General features: G+C 34.2%; 1 protein-coding gene across 4 annotated transcripts in view; it reads right to left on the reverse strand.

Moving 5' to 3' along the window:
- LOC306860169 (F-actin-monooxygenase mical1-like) overlaps window positions 1-11,254 on the reverse strand; it is a 359,843-nt gene that overhangs the window by 261,196 nt on the left and 87,393 nt on the right. The window lies entirely within an intron of this gene.

The raw sequence follows: 11,254 nt of genomic DNA on the forward strand, positions 1-11,254 counted from the left end.
ATATATATATATATATATGCTCTAAACAGTAGTAAATACATAACATTAGTAATAGTAAATAATAAATGTGAAATAATAAATAAACTGAATATAATAGTTTAAAATGATACATGATTTATGATTGCAATTTGTCTGAGTTACATAATTTGCAATGCCTAATGACACCTCCTGGTATTTTTCGATTCATTCTGGTTCATGTGTGTAATTATCTTGATCGCTCCTGTTGTTATATAAGGTCTGTGAGCTGCTGTATCTTGTTGCTCTTTCCAGTAAAAGCCCATACTTGGGATGATCCAGGAGAATGGTTTGTGAAATGCATGATTACATAATTTTCTAAAAACCCAAAAATCTACTGTTTGAGCAACAATCTCCTTAGAGCAATAATATATGAATGTCTTTCTTACAGCGTTACAAGTCTGTACACAGATTCATGGACACGTCTATTCATATTCACAAGAATCTAACTGGAAAATATGAAACTGATACTCACTACAAGAGTATGTGTGTGCATTTGCACAGATCTCCTGTCTTCCTTCCTTTCTGTGCCTGGTACCATCTCTTTACAGAGGTTATGAGGTCAAGATTGTAAGAAACGAGAAAAGAAAGGAAGAACTTGCAGTCAACGTTACTTAATACAAACCCTGCTCCTTCCTTCATGTAAATAAATGTCAGTGAAGAATCTTGCGTTCGAGGTCAAAACATCCTGTTTATACACCGGTGTGCATTACAGATGTATTTATTTGTGCTCTCCATTTCCACTTGAAAGGATCACATCCAACCTGCAAGAGAGATACAGAGCACAGAAACATCATCAGCCTTGACAGACTATGTAAGCAAATGTCATTTTTTCCATTTTCATTTAATGTAAAACCATCTGTGGTGCAACACGCCCAATATTCATAACTCATAGAAACAGACAATACAAACAGAGATTCACAAAACTCTCCAAATTAAAAACATTTGCAGCATTACAAAATATAGATGATAGACTGAATAAGTCAACAACAACAACATCTATTAAATATATTATATTGCTAGTAAATAATAATAATAATTATTGGATATATTAAATAATAATTATTATTATTATTTAATTGAATATATTAAATAATAATTATTATCATTTAATATATTCAATTTATAATCAATATTTTATTATTTTTAACTAGTTTTATGATGTTCAACTGAAACAAATATTTAGATAAATAAATAAAAACAGCTGTTTTGAATAAATTATTTTTAAATCAACTGTATACATATATAATATTGCACTGCTTTATGTAAAATCAATCGTAATGAAAAAGTAAAAAACTTTCAGATTTTATATCAAATTTTATGGAAAAATTAATATTTAAACACTTTCAGGTTTTATTTCAAATCTTATGCAAAAACTGTAAATATATACAAAGTTGTATGGTTTTATGATGTTAAACTGAATAAAAAATAATATTTGTAAATATGAATATGTAAATAAATACAATTGTAATAGTAAATAATATTTAAACACTTTCTGGTTTCATGGCAAATCTCATTAAATAACTATCAATATATAAAGCTGTATTGTTTTATGATGTTAAACTGAACAATAAATAAATAAATGGTAAATATTATTTGAACACTTTCTAGTTCCAATTCAAAACTTATGGAAAGACTATAAATATATAAACTGAGCACTGAATGAATGAATGAAAAATGTCAAAATCTTATGGAAAATGTCGTTATTTTCATGCTTCTGTAGAGTCTTATCTTTTGGCTTAGTTTGGCATTGCTAGTTTATCTTATCTTAAGAGAGATCCTTTTCTTTTCTCAGATTTTCAAATGTAACTGTTTAGACAGACACACTGTGGTTAGGGGTCAGTGACAGACAGTGTTACGTCTCCTCACCTACTCCATCTCATCTCCATCAGCCTGATACAACGCCAACAACACACTCGGTCGCACTTGCATTTCACCTAGAGGGCAGAAAAGCAAAGGCAAACAGAAGAAAGGTGCTAAAGCTTTTTGTTCAAAGCTAAAAGTGCATTGGGTTTACCGTCATCTCCTTGTCATCAAGAGCTCCTCACATCTGTTGAGAGATAACAGAGCAGAGGTTTTCCACCTCCCGACCTGAGACGCACACGCACACTTATAAAGATCTGTCCTAGCAACCATTGTTCTACAATAAGTGTGTGTTTTCAGCACATCCGCAGCCAAATCTGTCGAGACAGGCCCTCGCAGCAAAGGGGGATTCTTGGGGAATTTGGCGCCCAATCAAAGGCATTATAAACTAAATACACCCTCTTGACATTCGCTTAGTCAGATAAAGTAAACACACTAAAAAGATAATTTGTGGCACGCAACCATGCTCTCAAAATAACTACCGCCTTGTACCAGCACCAAAGCAGCATATATCCGCATATACATTTATATATATATATATATAATATAGCTATAAGACCTGTTTGGCCTCCTTACACACATGTAGCAACCGATACGGAGTGAGTTTTGTGTGTGATTGTGTATACATGTGTTTCTATGGAAAAAAGGCAGCTGGACAGTCTTTTGGGAATGATGGGGGTGGGGAGTGGAAGAATAAGTCATGATACGTCTAAGGAGAAATATAAAAGAAAACCGCAGCTGTATAAGACTGCGGCCAAGATGAGGAAAATGCAAAATTGCATTGAAACGCATGGCAACATGTGAGGAACTAATGATGACTTCGGGGAATGGGAAGAATGCAGTGAAAAAGGGGTTCCCATCATAAATGAGACATCCTTAATGTTTCTTCTTGACAGATCAGTGAGACTGGATGGAGACTTTGCTGTATATTTGGGTAAAATATATTATTTGTGCCCCAATATGCAATCAAATACCTGCAATCTCAATATTATCTTCACATTTGTCATCAAATTTGTCCAAGACAAAATGATTTGAGCTGCTATCCACATCAGTTCTATAGCTACTGTATATGAGATATGATATATACTCTGTCAACAATTTATGTCTATACTAAGATATTACTGGAGATAAAATATGTTCACAGAGTTCAATTAAGCTCAATCAGCAGCACTTGTTGAATAATGTTGATAACTACAAAAATGCATTTCTACATGTCTCTATTTCTCTAAAACATAAATCACAAATCTGTTACAGTGTGGCACTTACAATGACAATAAATGTAGCTGATCCAAACATGTTCAGATAGTCAAAATCATATAGCCACAAAACATTAACATGATTTCAGTGTGAAGACATTGCTATTAACCTTTTAGATACAAAGTTATACGGTCTTGTCAGATGAATTAATATAAATGTTTTCATGAAATTATATTTACGTTCCTGCTTATAAATTTGGTCCAATTTACATCTATTTTAAGTGCCTGATTTTTGCTTCTTTGTGATTTAATTTGTATTCAATTTTAAAATATGCGCATACGTTTTGTTATATGCTAAGTAACACATATGCATATTTATGCATACAATACAAAAAATACACTACATAAATTGGTCTTAGAGAAATAAATAAATAAAATCAGTTTCTTTTAATAATCAAAAATGTGGTGTTAAGCATATTTTTGGAATATATATATATATTTATATATAAACATCATAAAACAAAACATCTTTATATATTTATAGTCTTTCCATAAGATTTGAATTGAAACTAGAAAGTGTTCAAATAATATTTACCATTTATTTATTTATTGGTCAGTTTAACATCATTAAACAATACAGCTTTATTTATTGAGTTTTTAAATAAGATTCGTCATGAAACCAGAAAGTGTTTAAATATTTACTATTACAATTGTACTTATATAGTTTCTTTAAATAATCACAAATGTGGAGTGTTTTTGAAAATAATCTATATATAGTATTTAATAATTTATATATATGCACACACACACATACATAGATATGTATAAATGTGCATATATATATACACACATACTGTATACACACACACACACACACATATATAACTCAAATAACTCAACACACAGCCATTAATGTCTAAACCGCTGGCCACAAAAGTGAGTACACCCCTAAGTGAAAATGTCCAAATATTTAAAGTCGTCGTGACGTATTGTCAAGTATGGTGACCCATACTCGAAATTGGTGCTCTGCGTTTAACCCATCCAAGTGCACACACACAGCAGTGAGTAGTGAACACACACACACACACACACACACACACACACACACACACACACACACACACACACACCGTGAACACACACCCGGAGCAGTGGGCAGCCATGCTGCAGCGCCCGGGGAGCAATTGGGGGTTCGGTGCCTTGCTCAAGGGCACCTCAGTCGTGGTATTGAGGGTGGAGAGAGCGCTGTACATTCACTCCCCCCACCTACAATCCCTGCCGGCCGGGGACTCGAACCCGCAACCTTTCGATTACGAGTCCGACTCTCTAACCATTAGGCCACGACTTCCCCACTTCCCCACGACTTATTACACTGTTATAAAAGCTGTACACTCACTACTTTACATTATAGCAAAGTGTCATTTCTTCAGTGTTGTCACATGAAAAGATATAATAAAATATTTACAAAAATGTGAGGGGTGTACTCACTTCTGTGAGATGCTGTATATATATATATATATACACAATGACTTCTAATGTTTTTTGGGGGGTTTTCTGCTTAAATTGCATTGAACCAATAATATTTTTAAACAAAATACAGTATAACAGAAAACACTATACGTTAATGACATTATAGTCAAAGAAATATAATAATAAATAAAATGCACTGTGCGCATTTAGGACATCCTTATGCATGTTTGTGCATTTACAAAACACCCCTCTGAATCAAGATCCTCTTTTCAAAGTCTGCTGCTGCTTCTTCTCATGGGAAAATAAGCTGTCACCCATTGACATTAAGTCTGACATTAAGACATTAAGTAACACACATGCATATTTATGCATACAATACAAAAAACACACTACATAAATTGGTCTTAGAGAAATAAATAAAATCAGTTTTGATTTTAATAATCAAAAATGTGGAGTGTTAAGCATATTTTTTTAATATAAATATATATATATATATATATATAAACATCATAAAACAAAACATCTTTATATATTTATAGTCTTTCCATAAGATTTGAATTGAAACTAGAAAGTGTTCAAATAATATTTACCATTACTATTTATTTATTGTTCAGTTTAACATCATTAAACAATACAGCTTTATTTATTGAGTTTTTAAATAAGATTTGTCATGAAACCAGAAAGTGTTTAAATATTTACTATTACAATTGTATTTATATAGTTTCTTTACATAATCACAAATGTGGAGTGTTTTTGAAAATAATCTATATATAGTAATTAATAATTTATATATATGCACACACACACATACATAGATATGTATAAATGTGCATATATATATATACACATACTGTATACACACACACACACACATATATATATGTGTGTGTGTGTGTGTGTGTGTGTAATATATATATATATATGTGTGTGTGTACAGTATGTATGTATGTATGTATGTGTGTGTATATATATATATATATATATATATATATGATGAGTTTATTTGCAAAAACAGATTTTTTTTTAAATGTTCAGAAATCATGTTTTTTCATTGTGCATTCCAATTAATCTCAATCAAACTGCAGTTGGATTATTTTGAATAGGTTAAAAAATAACTAACTAAAAAATACAGATAACTAACACTATGAAACAAAAATAAAAACATGATTACATAAAAAAAAAACATGATTTATGAAAAAACAAAAATCTGTTTTTGCAAATAAACTCTTCAAATGCAAATATTTTATTATATCTTTTCATGTGACAACACTGAAGAAATGACACTTTGCTACAATGTAAAGTAGTGAGTGTACAGCTTGTATAACAGTATAAATTTGCTCTCCCCTCAAAATAACTCAACACACAGCCATTAATGTCTAAACCGCTGGCCACAAAAGTGAGTACACCCCTAAGTGAAAATGTCCAAATATTTACACTGTTATACAAGCTGTACACTCACTACTTTACATTGTAGCAAAGTGTCATTTCTTCAGTGTTGTCACATGAAAAGATATAATAAAATATTTACAAAAATGAGAGGGGTGTACTCACTTCTGTGAGATACTGTATATACTGTATATATACACAATGACTTCTAATGTTTTTTGGGGGGGTTTTCTGCTTAAATTGCATTGAACCAAGAATAGTTTTTAAACAAAATACAGTATAACAGAAAACACTATACGTTAATGACATTATAGTCAGAGAAATATAATAATAAATATAATGCACTGTGCGCATTTAGGACATCCTTATGCATGTTTGTGCATTTATAAAACACCCCTCTGAATCAAGATCCTCTTTTCAAAGTCTGCTGCTGCTTCTTCTCATGGGAAAATAAGCTGTCACCCATTGACATTAAGTCTGTACAGTAAGTCTGCCCAGTGCCCTTTATCCACACTTACTCACACGACAGATGGCTAAATCTGAGCTGAATGAAAAGATCATGGGAGCTTTACTAGACATTATGTGGTTTCCATTCAAAAACGATCAGTTCTAGCACAAACACGCTCTAAATAAAGGATCCTTTAGCAGACACCAGAAGAGGACACAAGGGCCTCATTGTATTTGTCCAAGAATATAATAGCCTTTTTTTGGTGGAAATTCCTCTTCCAGTGAGGAGTTCTTTCCGAGGTTTCGGAATGCCGTAAATACATCAGGAACCCTCGTTCACGGTTAGTAGCTGCACGAATGTTGTCGCAATCTGCACTGGATGTGATGGATTGGTTTCTCAAGATGCAACGCCACAGCTGGCAGGGAGACACGGTGTGGGAGAACAGCATGGAAAAGTTGTAAAGTGGGTGTTGAAGCTATAAAATTGGAAAACGCTGAATGCTGGAATTGTGATGAAACAGCTGCTTTTTTCCTAAACCTATAGGGATGGAAAAAGCTTTCCATTATGCATAATGCCCATGATGAGCAAATGATTGCTATAGATACAAAACATGTACATGTGGGTGAAAAAACACAGATTACAAGCCCTTTACAATATGTGCAAAGACACATACCGACACATGGGGCCCATATGGGAAGCCATAAAATGTGCACAAACAACAAACCTTGAGCATGGAAAGGAGTGGAAGTCAGGTCATTCAGAAACAAAGAGGGAAGTCAAAGTGACACAGGTACTGAAGAGTCACTTTTAGAGTCAGGAAGGCAGATCGTTATAAATACGGTATGGGAAACTCCTGAGTATTGTTGGTTTTTGCATGGAAGCTCATTATTTATGTCTTCTGTCTGGTCCTCATTAGCGAACGGGCCTCACGGGCTCCTTGTACCGAGTGCTTCTGATTATCGTCACTGCGTTTATTGCTCTCAACCTGCTTTGCCTGCATTTCTGTGCACAGATAACAGAAATCAGATAACAGCTTTGTTTATTCTCATGCTTGCGATAACCAACCTGCTTTCAACTTGAAGTCTTCGTCTGACAGCTGAGAGAATTACAGAGCCATTTTGTGCACAGAACTGAAACGGCAGTTTTTGATTCACTAAAAAACTAGAATTATCTACAATTACATACTGAAAACTCTTTCTGAGGGCGTTTAAGAGCTGCTTACTGTTACTGTAACCAGTTTGAGCTAGTATGAATTCATTGGTGGTCCAGCCTGGTTTATGCAAGTCATTATCAGACCTTTTAAGACCAAACGCAAGACTAGACCCCTTGAAAACCTGATCCAGAACTAGTTTGTTAGCTTTAATCGGAAATTTACTGAAGCATTAGCCTCCTCTAAATGGTATAAATCCTGCACAGACTGATGTAATCTTCACCTTTATTATTCTGGAAATAGAAAATAAATTATAAATGGAAATAGAGTTTTTAAGTTTGTAGAGTGGAAGTGCAACACCCTAGCAACCACCGAAAAACACCCAGCAACCATAGCAAAGACAGGTGAACAGGATGAACGATGATTAACTAATGACAGGAAACTAGAACAGGAAACACCAAATAAGGGCAAAAAGGAAACTAAACAGAAACCAAACCGTGACACTATTTACCAGAAAAAAAATGTAAATACACAACACAGTATTTCTGAAAGAATAAATAAAACAATAATATATTTTTTAATAAAATTAATTACTTAGAAATGCTTTTGATTACAAAATTTTTATAAAATCATTAAAATGGAATCCAGAAAATTAATGGAAAACAGAATTTGGTGACTTAAAACTTAAATGTCATTTTTGTTAAACTGTGAACAATTCATGATTTCAAATAATTATTTTGATTTAAATTAATTAAATTTAAATGCCTTGCAATCACATTTCTACACCTAAGCAACCATCCACAATGTGCTAGCAACTGCCTAGAATCTGCAAAGCAATACCCTAGCAACCACCCACAGCATCTTAGACCCAAAATAATATATTTTGAAGAATGTTGGTACCCAAACAGTTGTCTGTAGCCATTGACTTCCATAGTATTTTCTTCCATATTATAGAAGTCAATGGCAGCAACTGTTTGGGTGCCAACATTCTTCAAAATGTCTTCTTTAGTGTTTAACAGAAGAAAGAACCTCATAGGCTAAGTTTGATGAGGCTGAGTACATAATAACCCATTTTAGGTTGAACTATCCCTTTAACAGAGAAAGCCGAGCTGTCTCTGAGGAGCTCCACTCCACTATTTCTGAGCGCTATGCCTGTACCCGTCTCTCATATCCACTCACATCCAATGACTCACAATCCAGTTCATATAAACCCTAGCAAGATCATGTGACCAAGCAATTCCCAGACCACACTCACTTGAACAGCTATTAGCCATTTTGGCTGAGATCTCAAGTCACCTATTTCTGTTTTCATCGAGCCCTTGAAATCCAACACAAGTGGAAAGTCCACGCTCTGTCTTTTTGACTTGGTCTTTGATTAACTACTGCTCTGCAGTGCTATTTTGATATTCAAATCACTCTCTTCCCACTTTATTTCCACTCTCGACACTCTCTGGAATGATATTACCTCACTTTCAATGAGCATAACAGAGTATGGCACCATTCGCTTTGCGGTGAATACAAAAGCTGTTCGCACACATTCCAGAGCAAATTTTTCCAGGTGCACATATGCACCTGATTTCTTAGATGAATGATCTGCTGGACACTGTACAGATGATGACAGTCATATGAGGGTTGGGACTGCGTGTCTAGACTGGTTAGGCGCAGCAATGCACAACACTGTGTTGCATGATCACGTTTATATATGAACTGCAATATCCAGTCATTCATTTTACAATCTCTGCAAAGGTTTTGAACTCTCCACGGGGTTTGCCCAGGGATAGTTTAAAGGAGGAATTGCGGTGAATTCAACGCTGTCATATCATATCTGTTTGCTTAGTAGGTGTGTAGTGAGCACAGCTTTAGGGATCTTTTACCACTGTAAGGGAAATATGGTTCATTATACAGTGTTTGGCCGAAAGCTGCCTTTACTACTACTGCTTCCTTATATAGTTAAACGCTGTGTAAGACTTTATCTCATCTACTCACGTGACTGAAGTGACTCACGTGTGTGTCTGTTATTAGGCGCGTCTGTCCTCATACATAAGGCAAACACAATAAAATGAAACCATGTTCATAAGTAGCGGTTATTATTAAGATCATAAACAAAAATAACAAAAATCTGCATCTGTTCCAGAAAGAGACTGAAAATATCAGTTTAAGCATTTATTTATATATAAATATTGGGTCTAATGCATTATAAGTAATTAATTACATTCATTTAATTACTTTTCGCTTGAAAAAGTAAAGGGATTACTCTTAATTTTTTTTTTGTAATTTACTTCTGATGTAATACTCTATAAACTATAGAACAATTCTATATAGAACAATAATGAATTTAACATCAAAATATAACATCTAATGTTAAAATGTATGTTTTCAATATAACCTCATCCGTTTAAATACTTTGGTCAGTTCAGGAATAATTTATGAAATTTTATATTGTTTATTTATGTTGCACAGCTGGAGAATTGCAGAAAATAATTGAGTCTCAAGGTCAGAAAACCTTTAAAAAATCTAATAAAATCAAACAGCACCTACATCACCACATGTTGTTTGGGAGGGTTTCAAGAAAAATCTTCTAGCTCATCCCAAAACAATCTCCAGCATATTCAGTTGTCAGACACGACTGGAACTTCAAATGGGACTGGCTTCTATGGTCAGATGAAACTAAAAAAAATAGCTTTTTTAGCAGCAAACACTCAAGATGGGTTTGGTGAACACAGGTATAAAAAGTACCCCATGTGTACAATGAAATATACTGCTGTATTTGTGATGTTGTGGGCCTATATTTCTGCTGGAGGTCCTGGACATCTTGTTTAGACACATGGCATCATGGATTCTATCAAATACCAACAGATATCAAAATCAACAAGTGACTGACTCTGTTAGAAATCTTATAATAGGCCATGTTTGGATCTTCCAGCCGTACAATAATCCAAACACAAACCTGAAAAACACCCCAAAAATGGGTCACTGAGCACAAAACCAAGCTTCTGCTATGGCCATTCCAGTCCTCTGACCTGAACCCTGTAGAAAATGAGTGAGGTGAACTGAAGAGAAGAAGCACCGTCATGGAGCTGTGAATCTAAAGGGTCTGGAGTGATTCTGGATGAAGGAATGGTCTCTGATCTCTTGTCAGGTGTTCTCTAACCTCATCAGGCATTATAGGAGAACATTTAGAGCTGGTAAACTGACAAATGGAGATTTCGAAAAGTACTAAATAAAAGAGTGCCGTTAATTGTAACCAATGTGTATTAGAGAAAAACATTTATTTCATAATGATATTTCCCTCCATTTTAAATTCTTATTGTCCAATGAAAGGTTAGATTTTTGTGATTTTTTAAATAAAAGATCAAAAGGATTAACAATGCGGATTCATTTTCACAGCCTTCTTTGATCATATTTATCATGGGTACCAACAATTCTGACCACGTGTGTATATATATTTATCTATATACACTGTATACACACACACACACAATATATATATATATATATATATATATATATATATATATACACACACTGTATACACACACACACACAATATATATATATATATATATATATTGTGACGAGCGTCCCGATTGCTCATCAGCGTTGCCCTGGAGACGAAGAGGAAACACCTGCACCTCCTCATCACGGCGGATCGGCCACACCTGGGGCTCATTTGCCCGCGGCCAGATAAGCCGTGCGAGGCTGCACAACAGGGAGAGACATCTCCGA

The sequence above is a fragment of the Barbus barbus genome (assembly GCF_936440315.1).
Source record: "Barbus barbus genome assembly, chromosome: 41".
Lineage (NCBI taxonomy): Eukaryota > Metazoa > Chordata > Actinopteri > Cypriniformes > Cyprinidae > Barbus > Barbus barbus.